The sequence below is a fragment of the Chlorocebus sabaeus genome, chromosome 24, assembly GCF_047675955.1.
Source record: "Chlorocebus sabaeus isolate Y175 chromosome 24, mChlSab1.0.hap1, whole genome shotgun sequence".
Classification (NCBI taxonomy): Eukaryota; Metazoa; Chordata; class Mammalia; order Primates; family Cercopithecidae; genus Chlorocebus; species Chlorocebus sabaeus.
In genome coordinates, this window is record NC_132927.1 from 10,770,131 (window position 1) to 10,782,176 (window position 12,046).

Sequence of the window (12,046 nt, forward strand, 5' to 3'; positions counted from 1 at the left end):
CCCTAGAACTTAAAGTATTAAAAAAAAAAAAAAGAAAGAAATTAAGGAACCCATTTTACCTCAAATATTGGCTTTGGCTCTCAGATCCCCTTGATCAACTTAGCCAATGATTTTTTCCCCCTACCTAAGCCCCCAAGAAAAAGAGACGAAAGGAGTAGAACACAAAAAAATCCCTGCAAATGTCCAAAAGTTTATACCCCCTGCAGTATTGCCATTTCCTACAGGTTTCTTTCTGACTCAGATATAAGAAGCCTCACCATGCGTGGTGGCTCACGCCTGTAATCCCAGCGCTTTGGGAGGCTGAGGCGGGCAGATCATCTGAGGTCAGGAGTTTGAGACCAGCCTGACCAACATGGTGAAACCCCATCTCTAGTAAAAATACAATATTAGCAGGACATGGGGGCACATGCCTATAATCCCAGCTACTCAGGAGGCTGAGGCAGGAGAATGGCTTGAACCCAGGAGGCAGAGTTTGCAGTGAGCCAAGATCATGCCACTGCAGTCTAGCTTGGGCAACAGAGCAAAACTCCATCTCAAAAAAAAAAGAAAAAAGAAAAAGAAAAAAAAGAAGCCTCTAACTAGATCCAAGCCAGTTGATTATTAGATCCAATCTAATCCTGGATCCAGTCCAGTTTCTGTCATGACTTCCAAACCCAGTTTGGATCAGAAAATTGCTCAAAGAACTCAGAGAGCTCAAAACACAAATCCATGGAGCTTTGGAATCCAAGAGAGAACTTACTAAGATCCCCAGTTACTGCAGGAGAGCAATGGACACAATGGGCCCAGTGGGTACCTTAATTCACTCAGCATTCCTTGGGGTCACCGGAAGCTCTACTTCAGATCCCACTTCTGTTCTGATGTCATCTGTTAAAAGAAAATTCTTAGCCAAATTAAATTTAACAGAGTTTAATTGAGTAAAGGATGATTCACAAATCAAACAGCCTCCTGAGCCAGAGCAGATTCAGAGACTCCAGCACAGCCACATGGTGGAAGAAGATTTATGGACAGAAAAAGGAAAGTGATGTACAGAAAGTGGAAGTGAGGTACAGAAATAGCCAGATTGGTCACAGCTCAGGGTCTGCCTTATTTGAACACCATTTGAACAGTTGGAGCCTTTTGATTGGCCAAAACTTGGTGACTGGCTCAAGAGTAGGTTATAGTCTGTTTACACACCCATTTAGGTTAGAGTTCACTATATATGGAGAAACCTTTAGGCCAAACTTAAAATATGGAAAGAGGCAGCTTTAGGCTAAACTTGATTGAACAATATCTAAATGTGAAAGGCAGCAATTCTCAACAGGGTAAAGCGCAACCCTGTCTGTGTTCTCTGTGTGCTATAGCAAAGGTGTTACAAATGCTGGGTAAAAGTGGTTGGAAAACACTCATCTAAAGACCATATCAATTATCCGTCTCTCCAGGTTCACCTAGCTCCGTCTCAACATTAATTCAGACTATCAGAAAGCAACAAGCCTGACCCTAATTACTGTTGCTACATTTTAAAAATTGCTTTATTAAATCCCCATACTGAGTCTTTTAAGATTTCACGTAATAGCCTTGGCTTTTGTAAAGAAAAGAGGAAAAGGAGGCTCAGCAAAGGAAACTGCTAGTGACAGAGGTGAATAATGGTCAAAGAGAACAGGGAAAATAATCCTAAAAAAAAAAAAATACTAGGTTCAGGGTTTAGGTATAAGAAGCCATTACAGACCATAGAAAAAAACAGAAAGGCCAAAATCAGATTTTTAGCTCAGAATCCACATCTCTTTCCTGTCATCCTTCTTGTCTGCACCGAGTTGAGGAAGGAGAGATCAATTTTACGGAACTGAGGGCTAAAGGCCTCTCATTTTACCTCCCCGGTTGCTTGGTTGTCATATCTGCCTGTTGCTGTAAGTTGGATCCAAATGAACAATGGGCCTGTTCACACTGGAGCCTTTTCCAGAGTGATACCATCTGCTTGTGTGATTCATCCATCTTGCAGGGTTACGAAGCACAAAAGCCATAGCTGTTTCTCGGCCACAGCCTGGCTATAGGAAGAAACCAAACAAGTCTGGAAGCTACCCTCAAGGCGGAAGAACTAGCAGCAGTTGGGATCTCATGGGGAAAACATAGGGGATAAGGTCATGGAAGAAGTTATAAAAGCGGTTTTTCATATTATTTCTCTTCACTAAAATAAAACAATAAAGAAGACAATGGATCATGAGAATTACTAAATGCAGTTCACTATCTTAAATTAATAATGATGGTTATTGTGCAATTATTTTTCCACTTGCCATCCAAGTTTTACTAAAAAGCATTTCAAACTTTTTTCTTCCTCAAAGTTTGTACAAGATGAAACTTCTAGATCTGGTAACAGGACAAAAAAAAATCTGGAAATGTTAGATAAAATATAACAACAATAACAAAATTGTTTTGTTAGATATGCCTACGGCTTAGATGTTTGTTCCTACCATATCTCGTATTGAAATTGAATCCCCCGTGTGGTGGTATTGGAAGGTGGGGATCAATGGGAGGTATTTTGAGTCACCAGGGCAGATCCTTCATGAATATATTAGTGCCTTCCCTCAGGGATGAGTGAGTTCACGCTCTATTAGTTCCCACAGAGCTGGTTTAGAAAGAGCCTGGCACCTCCCCCATCTCTCTCTAGCTTCCTCTCCTGCCACGTGATCTCTACACAAGCCAGCTGCCCCTCTGCCTTCTTGCATAAGTGCAAGCAGCCTGAGGCCCTCACCAGACAGCAGATGCCCAATCTTGAAACTTCCAGCCTCAGAATTGTAAGCAAAATAAATCTTTTTCCTTATAAATTGCCCAGCCCTGGGTAATCCTTTATAGCAACACAAAAGAGACTAACACAGATACTCAACTGAGTTACAAGAACAAAAGTGTGAAAGCTGACATCCTATATTATGTAGGGGCAGGGAAGAAAGATAAAGAGAAGAAATAACATCAAACTAGGAGACCAAAGTCTTGGGCCACAGTGAGGAGGAGTTGAAGCTAAGCCATGTGTAGATTTGAAATCTAGATACCTAAATGTATATACACATGGGACACAGGAATCCTCAAGCCAAGAAATAAACATAAATATTGTTCCTGGGCTGGTGATTTCCTCAGAGTATCTAAAAATAACCAACAGAAATCCACAATTGACAGAATCTTTCTCATTCCAGACTGCTTGAAATTCCCAGACACAAAAAATCCCTATGAAGAATTTACAGTTAATAATAAAGTAATAATAAAACATACATAGAACTAATACACCATGAACAAGAGTCAGCCTAGACAACAAACTAGGTAATAGAATCTGAAACACTATGATGAATATATTCTTCAATGTTTTAGACAGATAATTTTATTTATTTATTTATTTTGCATATTTGTTTATTTATTTATATATAGAAAGGCTCTCTCTCTGTCTCTTAGGATGGAGTGCAGTGATCTAACTGATGGGTTCACCTTGACTGTTGCCTAGACAGAACCAATTTATCAAGACAGGGGAATTGCAATGGAGAAACAGTAATTCACGCAAAGCCGGCTGTGTTAGAGACTGGAATTTTATTATCACTCAAATCAGTCTCCCAGAGCATTTGGGGATCAGGGTTTTTGTTTTTGTTTTTGTTTTGAGATGGAGTCTCACTCTGTTGCCCAGGCTGGAGTTCAGTGGTGCGATCTCAGCTCACTGCAACCTCTGCCTCCCAGGTTCACGAGATTCTCCTGCCTCAACCTCCCGAGTAGCTGGGAGTACAGGCACACACCACCACGCCCAGTTAATGTTTGTATTTTTAGTAGAGACAGGGTTTCCCCATGTTGGCCAGACTGGTCTTGAACTCCTGACAAGTGATCCACCTACCTCGGCCTCTCAAAGTTCTGAGATTACAGGCGTGAGCCACCGTGCCCAGCGGGAATCAGAGTTTTTAAAGATAATTTGGTTGGTAGGGGCTTGGGAAGTGGGGAGTGCTGATTGGTCAGGTTGGAGATGGAATCATAGGAGGTCTAAGTGAGGTTTTCTTAAGTCTTCTGTTCCTGGGTGCGATAGAAGAACTGGTTGAGCCAGGTTATTGATCTAGGTGGTGTCGGCTGATCCATCGAGTGCAGGGTCTGCAAAATATCTCAAGCACTGATTTTGGGTTTTACAATAGTGATGTTATCCCCAAGAGCAATTTGGGGAGGTTCAGACTCTTGGAGCCAGAGGCTGTATGATCCCTAAATTGTAATTTCTAATCTTGTAGCTAATTTGTTAGTCCTGCAAAGGCAGACTGGACCCCAGGCACAAAGCCGGTCTTTTCAGGAAAGGGCTGTTACCAATTTTGTTTCAGAGTCAAACCATGAACTGAATTCCTTCCCAAAGTTAGTTTGGCCTATGCCCAGGTATGAACAAGGACAGCTTAAGGGTTAGAAGTAAGATAGTCGGTTAGGTCTGATTTATTTCACTGCCATAATTTCCTCAGTTATATTTTGCAAAGGCTGTTTCAATGGTGTGATCCTAGCTTAATGCAATCTCAAATTTGTGGGCTCAAGCAATCCTCCCACCTCAGCCTCCCAAGTAACTGAGACTACAGGCATGTGCCACCATACCCCGCTACTTTTTAAAAAATTTTTTGTCAGAGACAGGATTGATATAGTTTGGATGTTTGTCCTTTCCAAATCTCATGTTGAAATGCAATCCCCAATGGTGGAAGTGGGGCCTAGTAGGAGGTATTTAGTCATGGGAGCAGATATCTCATGAATGGCTCAGCACCCTCCCTGCAGTAATGAGTTCACTTGAGATCTCCTTGTTCGAGAGTCTGGAGTCTCCCTGCTCTCTCTCTCACCATGTGACTTGTCAGCTCCCCTTCCTTTCTGAAGACAGAGTTTCACTCTGTCACCCAGGCTGAAGTGCAGTGGTGCAACCTCCGTCTCCTGGGCTCAAACGATTCTACTGCCTCAGCCTCCTGAGTGGCTGGGATTACAGGCACACTCCACACACCCAGCTGATTTTTGTATTTTTAGTGAAGATGGGGTTTCGCCATGTTGGCCAGGCTGGTCTCGAACTCCTGACCTCAAGTGATTCGCCCACCTCGGCCTCCCAAAGTGCTGGGATTACAGGCGTGAGCCACCGCGCCTGGCCTTTTATTCATAAATTACCCAACCTCAGGTATTCCTTTACGGAAACACAAAAGGGACAAACACAGGCGTCTCGCTATGTTGCCCAGGCTGGTCTCTAACTGTCCTCCCATCTCAGCCTTCGAAAGTGTTGGGATTACAGGTGTGAGCCACCACGTCCAGCCCTTTTTAATTTTTTTAATTGACAAATACAATTGTGTATATTTATTGTATACAACATGTTTTGAAATATACATACATTGTGGAATGGCTAAATTGAGCTAATTAACATATGCATTATCTCACAAACATCATTTTTTGCAGTAAGAACACTTAAAATCTACTCTCTTAGCAATTTAAGAATTCAATACATACATTAACTACAGTCACCATGCTGTATGATGAATATTCTTAAATATTAAAGAAATTAAGAATAAACACCAAGGATAAAGAAAAAATCATCATGAAGAAAAAAGAATAGAAACATCTGGAAAATAATCAAATATACTGACAAGGAAAAATAGTCAATGAAATTAAAAACTCTTCCGACACATGCTACAATACGAATGAACCTTGAGGACATTATGCTAAATATACTGAGTCAGTCACAAGACTATTCGATTTCACTTGTATTAGCAACCTGGAGTAGTCAAATTCATAAAGATAGAAAGTGGAATGGTGGCTGCCAGGGGCTGGGGCTGGGAGCAATGGGGAGCTGTTGTTTAACAGGGACAGAGTTTCACTTTTGAAAGATGAAAAGAGTTCTGGAGACTGGCTATACAGCAATGTGAATGGGCTTGGCACTACTGAACTGGACACTTAAAAATGATTAGGATGGTACATTTTATGTTATGTTTACTTTAGCACAATTAAAAGAACATTTTTAACTCATTTGAATGGATTAAAATGTGAGTTAGGCCTGGCTAAAGCAAGAAGTCGATGGCGTTGGAATCCCGGCTGAGCCACTTACCACTTAAACGACCTCAGGAAGCCACTTAACGTCTCAACTCCCCGATCTCTCAGAGGAGGGCTACAGCAGCACAGTTCTCACAGAGCAGTTGTACAGAATAATGAGAGATCACAAGGAAAAGTCAAACGGACACGGTTCCCAGTGTTCCATTGCTAGTAACTGTGATATTCTACTCTGCCATGTGCTTTACCTTCCTTCCCTATTCCCAACTCGTAGATCCCTCTTTCTGTCTTCCCGACAAGAATGATTTACTTTCCTATGCCAGAAATGAAGTTCTGGGACAAAAAAAATATAAGGAGGTAAATCTGTGTATACTGGAAATTTCCCTAAGAGAAATAGATTGGTATACGGTCATTTTCCAGAGAAGTCAGGCATTCTTAGGCATTGTTCTCTGTCCTTGTGCAAGAACACTTCTTTTTGCCTGTCAATGGTAAGGGTTTTGTGGTTTTTTTGGACAGGGAAAGTAACTTAAAAGCTCCAATATGCACAGGGATAGACACCATTATTCTGAGAGATGGTGTACCTTACTTCATCTAAGATATTTATAGATATATCTATATTTCATTTTAATATATTAGAAGTTGGGATTGTCTTATAATTGCTAGTATGTTATAACTTAATTGGAAATAACTTTTTCTTTCTTAGTGGAACGTAAAACAATGGTGTACCTTGAAAGTCCTAGGCAGGAGGATTGCTTGAAGCCAGGAGTTCAAAACCAACCTGGCCAACATAGAGAGACTCCCATCTGTATAAAAATATAAAAAATAAAAAACAATGGTGTATCTACAATCAACGGCTTCTTTGATTTGATGGAACATGATTATTTTGTAAACCAAAGGAATATGCTCATCATCAGCTGGGGATGTCACGATACTAGGAAAGAAAAGGTAAAAAAGGAAAGGAGGTACCCTCATACCCATAAGAGCTCTCCCCAAACTTGTGTTGTCCTCAGTGTTTCTCTCTGGGTTAGCCACAGTGGTGCTGCTTTACAGATACTCTAACATCTCAAAGGAGGGCTGATATTCAGCTGGTAGGCACTGGTATGGACAATATTTATTTCTGATGCACATCTATTCTGAGTGGCTAGAGCTCATGCCATACAAGTTGCTCATATTTATAATATTTCCCTGGGCTATAAGTTGTCTCAAATCTGTTTAGGCGGCAGGCAGGGTATAAATCATAAATATCCAGTCTTTCTGAACATATACACTTTCAATAAAATGATAATTACATCACCAGATATGAATATTAATATTAAAGTTTTCATATTTAAAGCATTGTCAGTGATTTGAGTGCTGCAAGGAAGCATCATCCAGAAATCTGGAAATAAGACCAAGCTGTCTTGTGAGAATTAAAAGATAAATCAAAACATAATGAATCAGAACAGGGATATGTCATCCTACAAAAATGTCAGAATGGCCCAGGCCTTCAAACCAAAGCTATAATCTGGTTAAATACATTAATTTGCATGAGGAAACAATAGGCCAAATGGAAACAGGTTACATAGCCTGAAAAGCCTAAAAAGAAAGTCAATGTAGGCAATGACCACCCCAGGATAGGCCTCAGGGAGAAGTACTGTGGCCCAATGCAGTTTTGTCACTGTCCTGAAGATAGATTCATCTTTATCCGGTGCCATTAAAGATTGGACTCATATAACCAGCTATTCCCGTTCTAGCCTCTGGCTCACCAAACAACCTCCCAATTATAGTTTAGCTTTTCAAGCATGGCATACGTACTGGGAAAGAAGGATCAGCAGGAGGATTCAGGCATCCAGTCCTTTTGGCATTTATAGTTCTTATTGCCTCAGAGGAAATTAATAAACTGGCCTTCTTGTTTCATTCATCACTGCTATGACCTCAGCTAAGAGGACATCACTACCACTATGCCCACCAGCTGCGCAAGAGCCATGCGGAAGAAGGGAGAGACTACAAAAAAAAAACTCACCCTTGAACTCAGAGAGTCAGTAAAGCATCCCAGCAGCAGCTAGTGTGGTGGGAGCAGCACAGTCACAGCCCTGCTCAGATGAGCTGTGTCCACAGGATGAGCAAGACCAGGGGCTTGTCCAGAAGGAGCTCACTGCCTAGTACTCCGTGTAGAGTTGCCTTCCAATAAATAGTAGCTGGATCAGTAAATGAATAAGCTGCAAAAACTTGCAGAATATAGTATTTTGTCCATTTTGTCTTAATCAAGGAGTCCAATCCTCTATAAGCCTTCCATTGTTGTACATTTCCTGTCTTCTTGAATCCTCTTGTGCCCATCAGTGCATTGCTCCCTGCTCACTGTTCTGCCCAAACTGCCCTTCTCAGCCTTTTTATCACAGTGAGCAGGATGTAAACCACCACCACTCCAAGTTCCCAAACATCATTATTTGGGGACAGGAGGGAATTCCTGTCTTCTGGCCACAGTCCTGGCACACTTAACTGCCCTATATAGATCCAGTTGTTTGTGTTGTTTTAACTTTTTTCTTTTCTTTTCTTTTTTGAGATGGAGTTTCACTCTTGTTGCCCAGGCTGGAGTGCAACAGCACAATCTCAGCTCACTGCAACCTCTGCCTCCTGGGTTCAATTGATTCTCCTGCCTCAGCCTCCTGAGTAGCTGGGATTACAGGCATCTGCCATCATGCCCAGCTAATTTTTTATTATTATTATTGTTATTTTTAGTAGAAATGGGGTTTCACAATGTTGGCCAGGCTGGTCTTGAACTCCTAACCTCAAGTGATCCACCCACCTCGGCCTCCCAAAGTGCTGGGATTACAGGCATGAGCCACCATGCCCAGCCTTTTTTTCCTTTAAGTCCCTTTCTGAAGGTTTTCAGGGTTTCCATTGAGATGAGGTGCACAGCTGGCGGCAGTATGTCCTTCTCTCACTTACAGGTTCTCTGGTCGACATCCTCCCTTCACTCTGATCGTGATTGTTAATTTTATGTATCAAGTTGACTGAATGATTGTGTTCAGCTATTTGGTCAAACACCAATCTAGATGTTGCTGTGCAGGTATTTTAAAAATAGGTGATTAACATTTAAATCAGCGGATTTTGGGGAAAGCAGATTGCCCTCTACAATATGGGTGGGTCTCACTGAGTCAGCTGGAGTCATTAAAAAACTGAGGTCCCTTGAAGAGGAAGGAATTCTGTCTCCAGATTGCTGTCAGACTTAAGACATCAACTTATTGCTGGACTCGCCAGCCTAACTCATGGATTTCAGGCTTATCAGCTCTCATGATTGTGTGAGCCAATTTCTTAAATTAATCTGTCTCTCTACTTCCCCCACCCTATTGATTCTGTTCCTATGGAGAACCCTGATGATGACACTGGTTATCTCAAACCTCAGAAAAAATGTTTGGGGATCTCTGCTATGTGCCCCAGTAGTGACATCACGGTGAGAAGCAGACTGTAGTCATCCAGGAAGTAAAGGAAGAGTGGGATGATAAAGGGCCCCGCTAAGGGAGTGGATGCAGGAAATGATGTGTAAGAACCTGTCTCCCCTCCCACTCTGAACTTGGCTAACATGGTTACCAGCAAACAGCAGGTGTGATTCTTGTTTGATTTGGAACCAGGGTGTCCTCCTGGGCTAGGAGCAACCTAGCAGGCCCTGCTTTGATGAGAGGAAAAGGTCCTCTATGACTCTCACACACCTCCTGGGGCCCTTGACTTATGGTTCCTGCCAACCACTCTCATGTGGGACAGGCTGTTTACACCATGCCTGGTGTGGCTCATGTTTGGGAAGCGCTTGCCCTTGGCAGTGGGAGAAGGCAGAGCAGAAGCTGATTGCTTTCATTGCTTAATGAGTAAAGACCAAGCTGTTTGTTATAAGAGGGTGTATAGAATTTTCTCCAGTTCTTCCTAATTTCTCTTTCACCTTACTCCTCCCCAGGAGCAGACTTTGGTAAAATTGTGGAAAACATAGACATAATGAACATAATAATGTACTGAACTTATGCTATGAGCCAGTGAGTATAAGTAACGGAAAACTATTTCTGAGGACACTCAATTCTGAGATCAAAAGGCTCCTCCAATGATTCCCAGGAAGGTTCTGTCACTGCCATTCCAGGGAGGAGTTGGGACCTTGGGAAGTAGACAGAAGAGAGGGGAAAGGACCAGGGTGGAGGAATAGAAGAGAGATCAGAATGCAAAGAGACCCCAGATATCAAGGGACTGGATGGGAAAAAGCTGCAATGTTTTATACAACCTTCTAGATGCATCTGTGAGCATCTTTTAGCAGGATTCCCCTCAGTAATTGACGGAACCCACATACCCTCCTACAGACATAACCAAGGGGTGACATAGATCACCAGTCTAGAGGAAAGCTGCCACAGTCTTGCAGGGGATTGGAATCAGGCTTGTTTGCTCTGTTTGGTTTGGGTTTGGCAGAGTTGTACAGAGGAGGAGTGTGGCATCTACTCATGAAGTTGATGGTCAAGTTCCCAGACCATTACACATTAGAAACTCAGTGAAATTAAACTGGCATCTCTCGGGTGAGGCCCAAGCAAGGGTATTGTTTAGGTCCTCAGATGATTGTAATGTGCCCTCTGAATCCCTGCCATCACCAACTCATGGAGAACATGCTCTACAGAGCTACAGCCCAGAGGCCATGATAGAGAGACAAATGTGTTGTAATCACAAATGACACTTTGTCCTTGCAGAATTAATGGGATATTGTGGTTTATGTTATTAGGCCCTAGTAATAAAGAAATCTGTAGTAATCATAGTGACTGGTTAGATAAGGCATTGTGAAATAAGGGAATGAGGATGTGACGGACAGTGAGAGAATTACGGTAAAAATTCATGAATCTGAGAGCACAACAAAGATCTCAGAGGGAAGTGAGAAGAGAAGTTAAGGATTTAGCTAAAAAGTTAAAACAGGCTGGGCGTGGTGGCTCACACCTGTAATTCCAGCATTTTGGGAGGCCAAGGTGGGCAGATCATCTGAAGTCAAAATTAACTGGGCATAGTGGCACATGCCTGTAATCTCAGCTACTCAGGAGGCTGAGGCAGGAGAATTGCTTGAACCTGGGAGGCAGAGGTTGCAGTGAGCTGACATTGTGCTGTTGCGGGTGCCATTGCACTCCAGCACTAGGGGCAGAGCAAGACTTTATCTCAAAAAAAAAAAAAAAAAGAGGAAAAAAAGCACACAGTGGGAGCTCAACAGCTGCAATCGTCAATCGTCTAGAAGGCACACAGTCTACACATTTTTTTCGAGCAGAACACCCTCACTTCTTGAACTATTAGATGAATTCCTCATTCTCATTAGTTTAAGCCATTTAACTTAGTATCAAAGTTGCTCACAAGAGACAAAAAGAACTGCAAAGAAATCTGAAACTTTACATATAATCATGTATTACTTTACTCACATAATATTGTCAATAGTATTAGTGTTGTGACTTCAAAACTGTTTTATGCAAATATAGAAGAAAGCAAATAAAATACATTGATGTTATTAGGAACAAAGATTTTCAGCATAAGAGAAATTAGATAATATAATATAAAACAGAGTTAACAGGGAAAACTAACCTCCGTAAAGGTGAAACTGGAATTCTCAGTTCAAACACATGATTGTGTATTTCCTAGCTTTGTCCACTAAAAGGAACTAAGAGCAACGAGATCCCGGTATAGTGATAAGCACAAATAGTACCCACACCTCGGCTTTTAAATACAGTTCCCTATTCAAAAGGACAAGAAATGCTCAAAGAAATGGCTGGTTCCAGGGCTCGGGCAGAGAACACAAAAGACGAGCCAAGGACATCTTCTGCCAGAAAGTAAAAGAAGTACGTAAGGACCAAGGGGTTTATATCAAAAGAAAACAGGAGGAAAACTGTGTGGCGACATCTACCAAAGTAAACATACCCTACAAGCAAGGAATTCCGCCTCTACCGCTATTCTCCTCACCCCAAAAAATGTGTTGATCCCAAGTACCAGAATGTTCCTAGGGGCACATAACAGTCAAAACCTGGAATCATCCTTAATGTCCACCTACACTAGAATGAATAAATAAATGGCAGGAGCAATG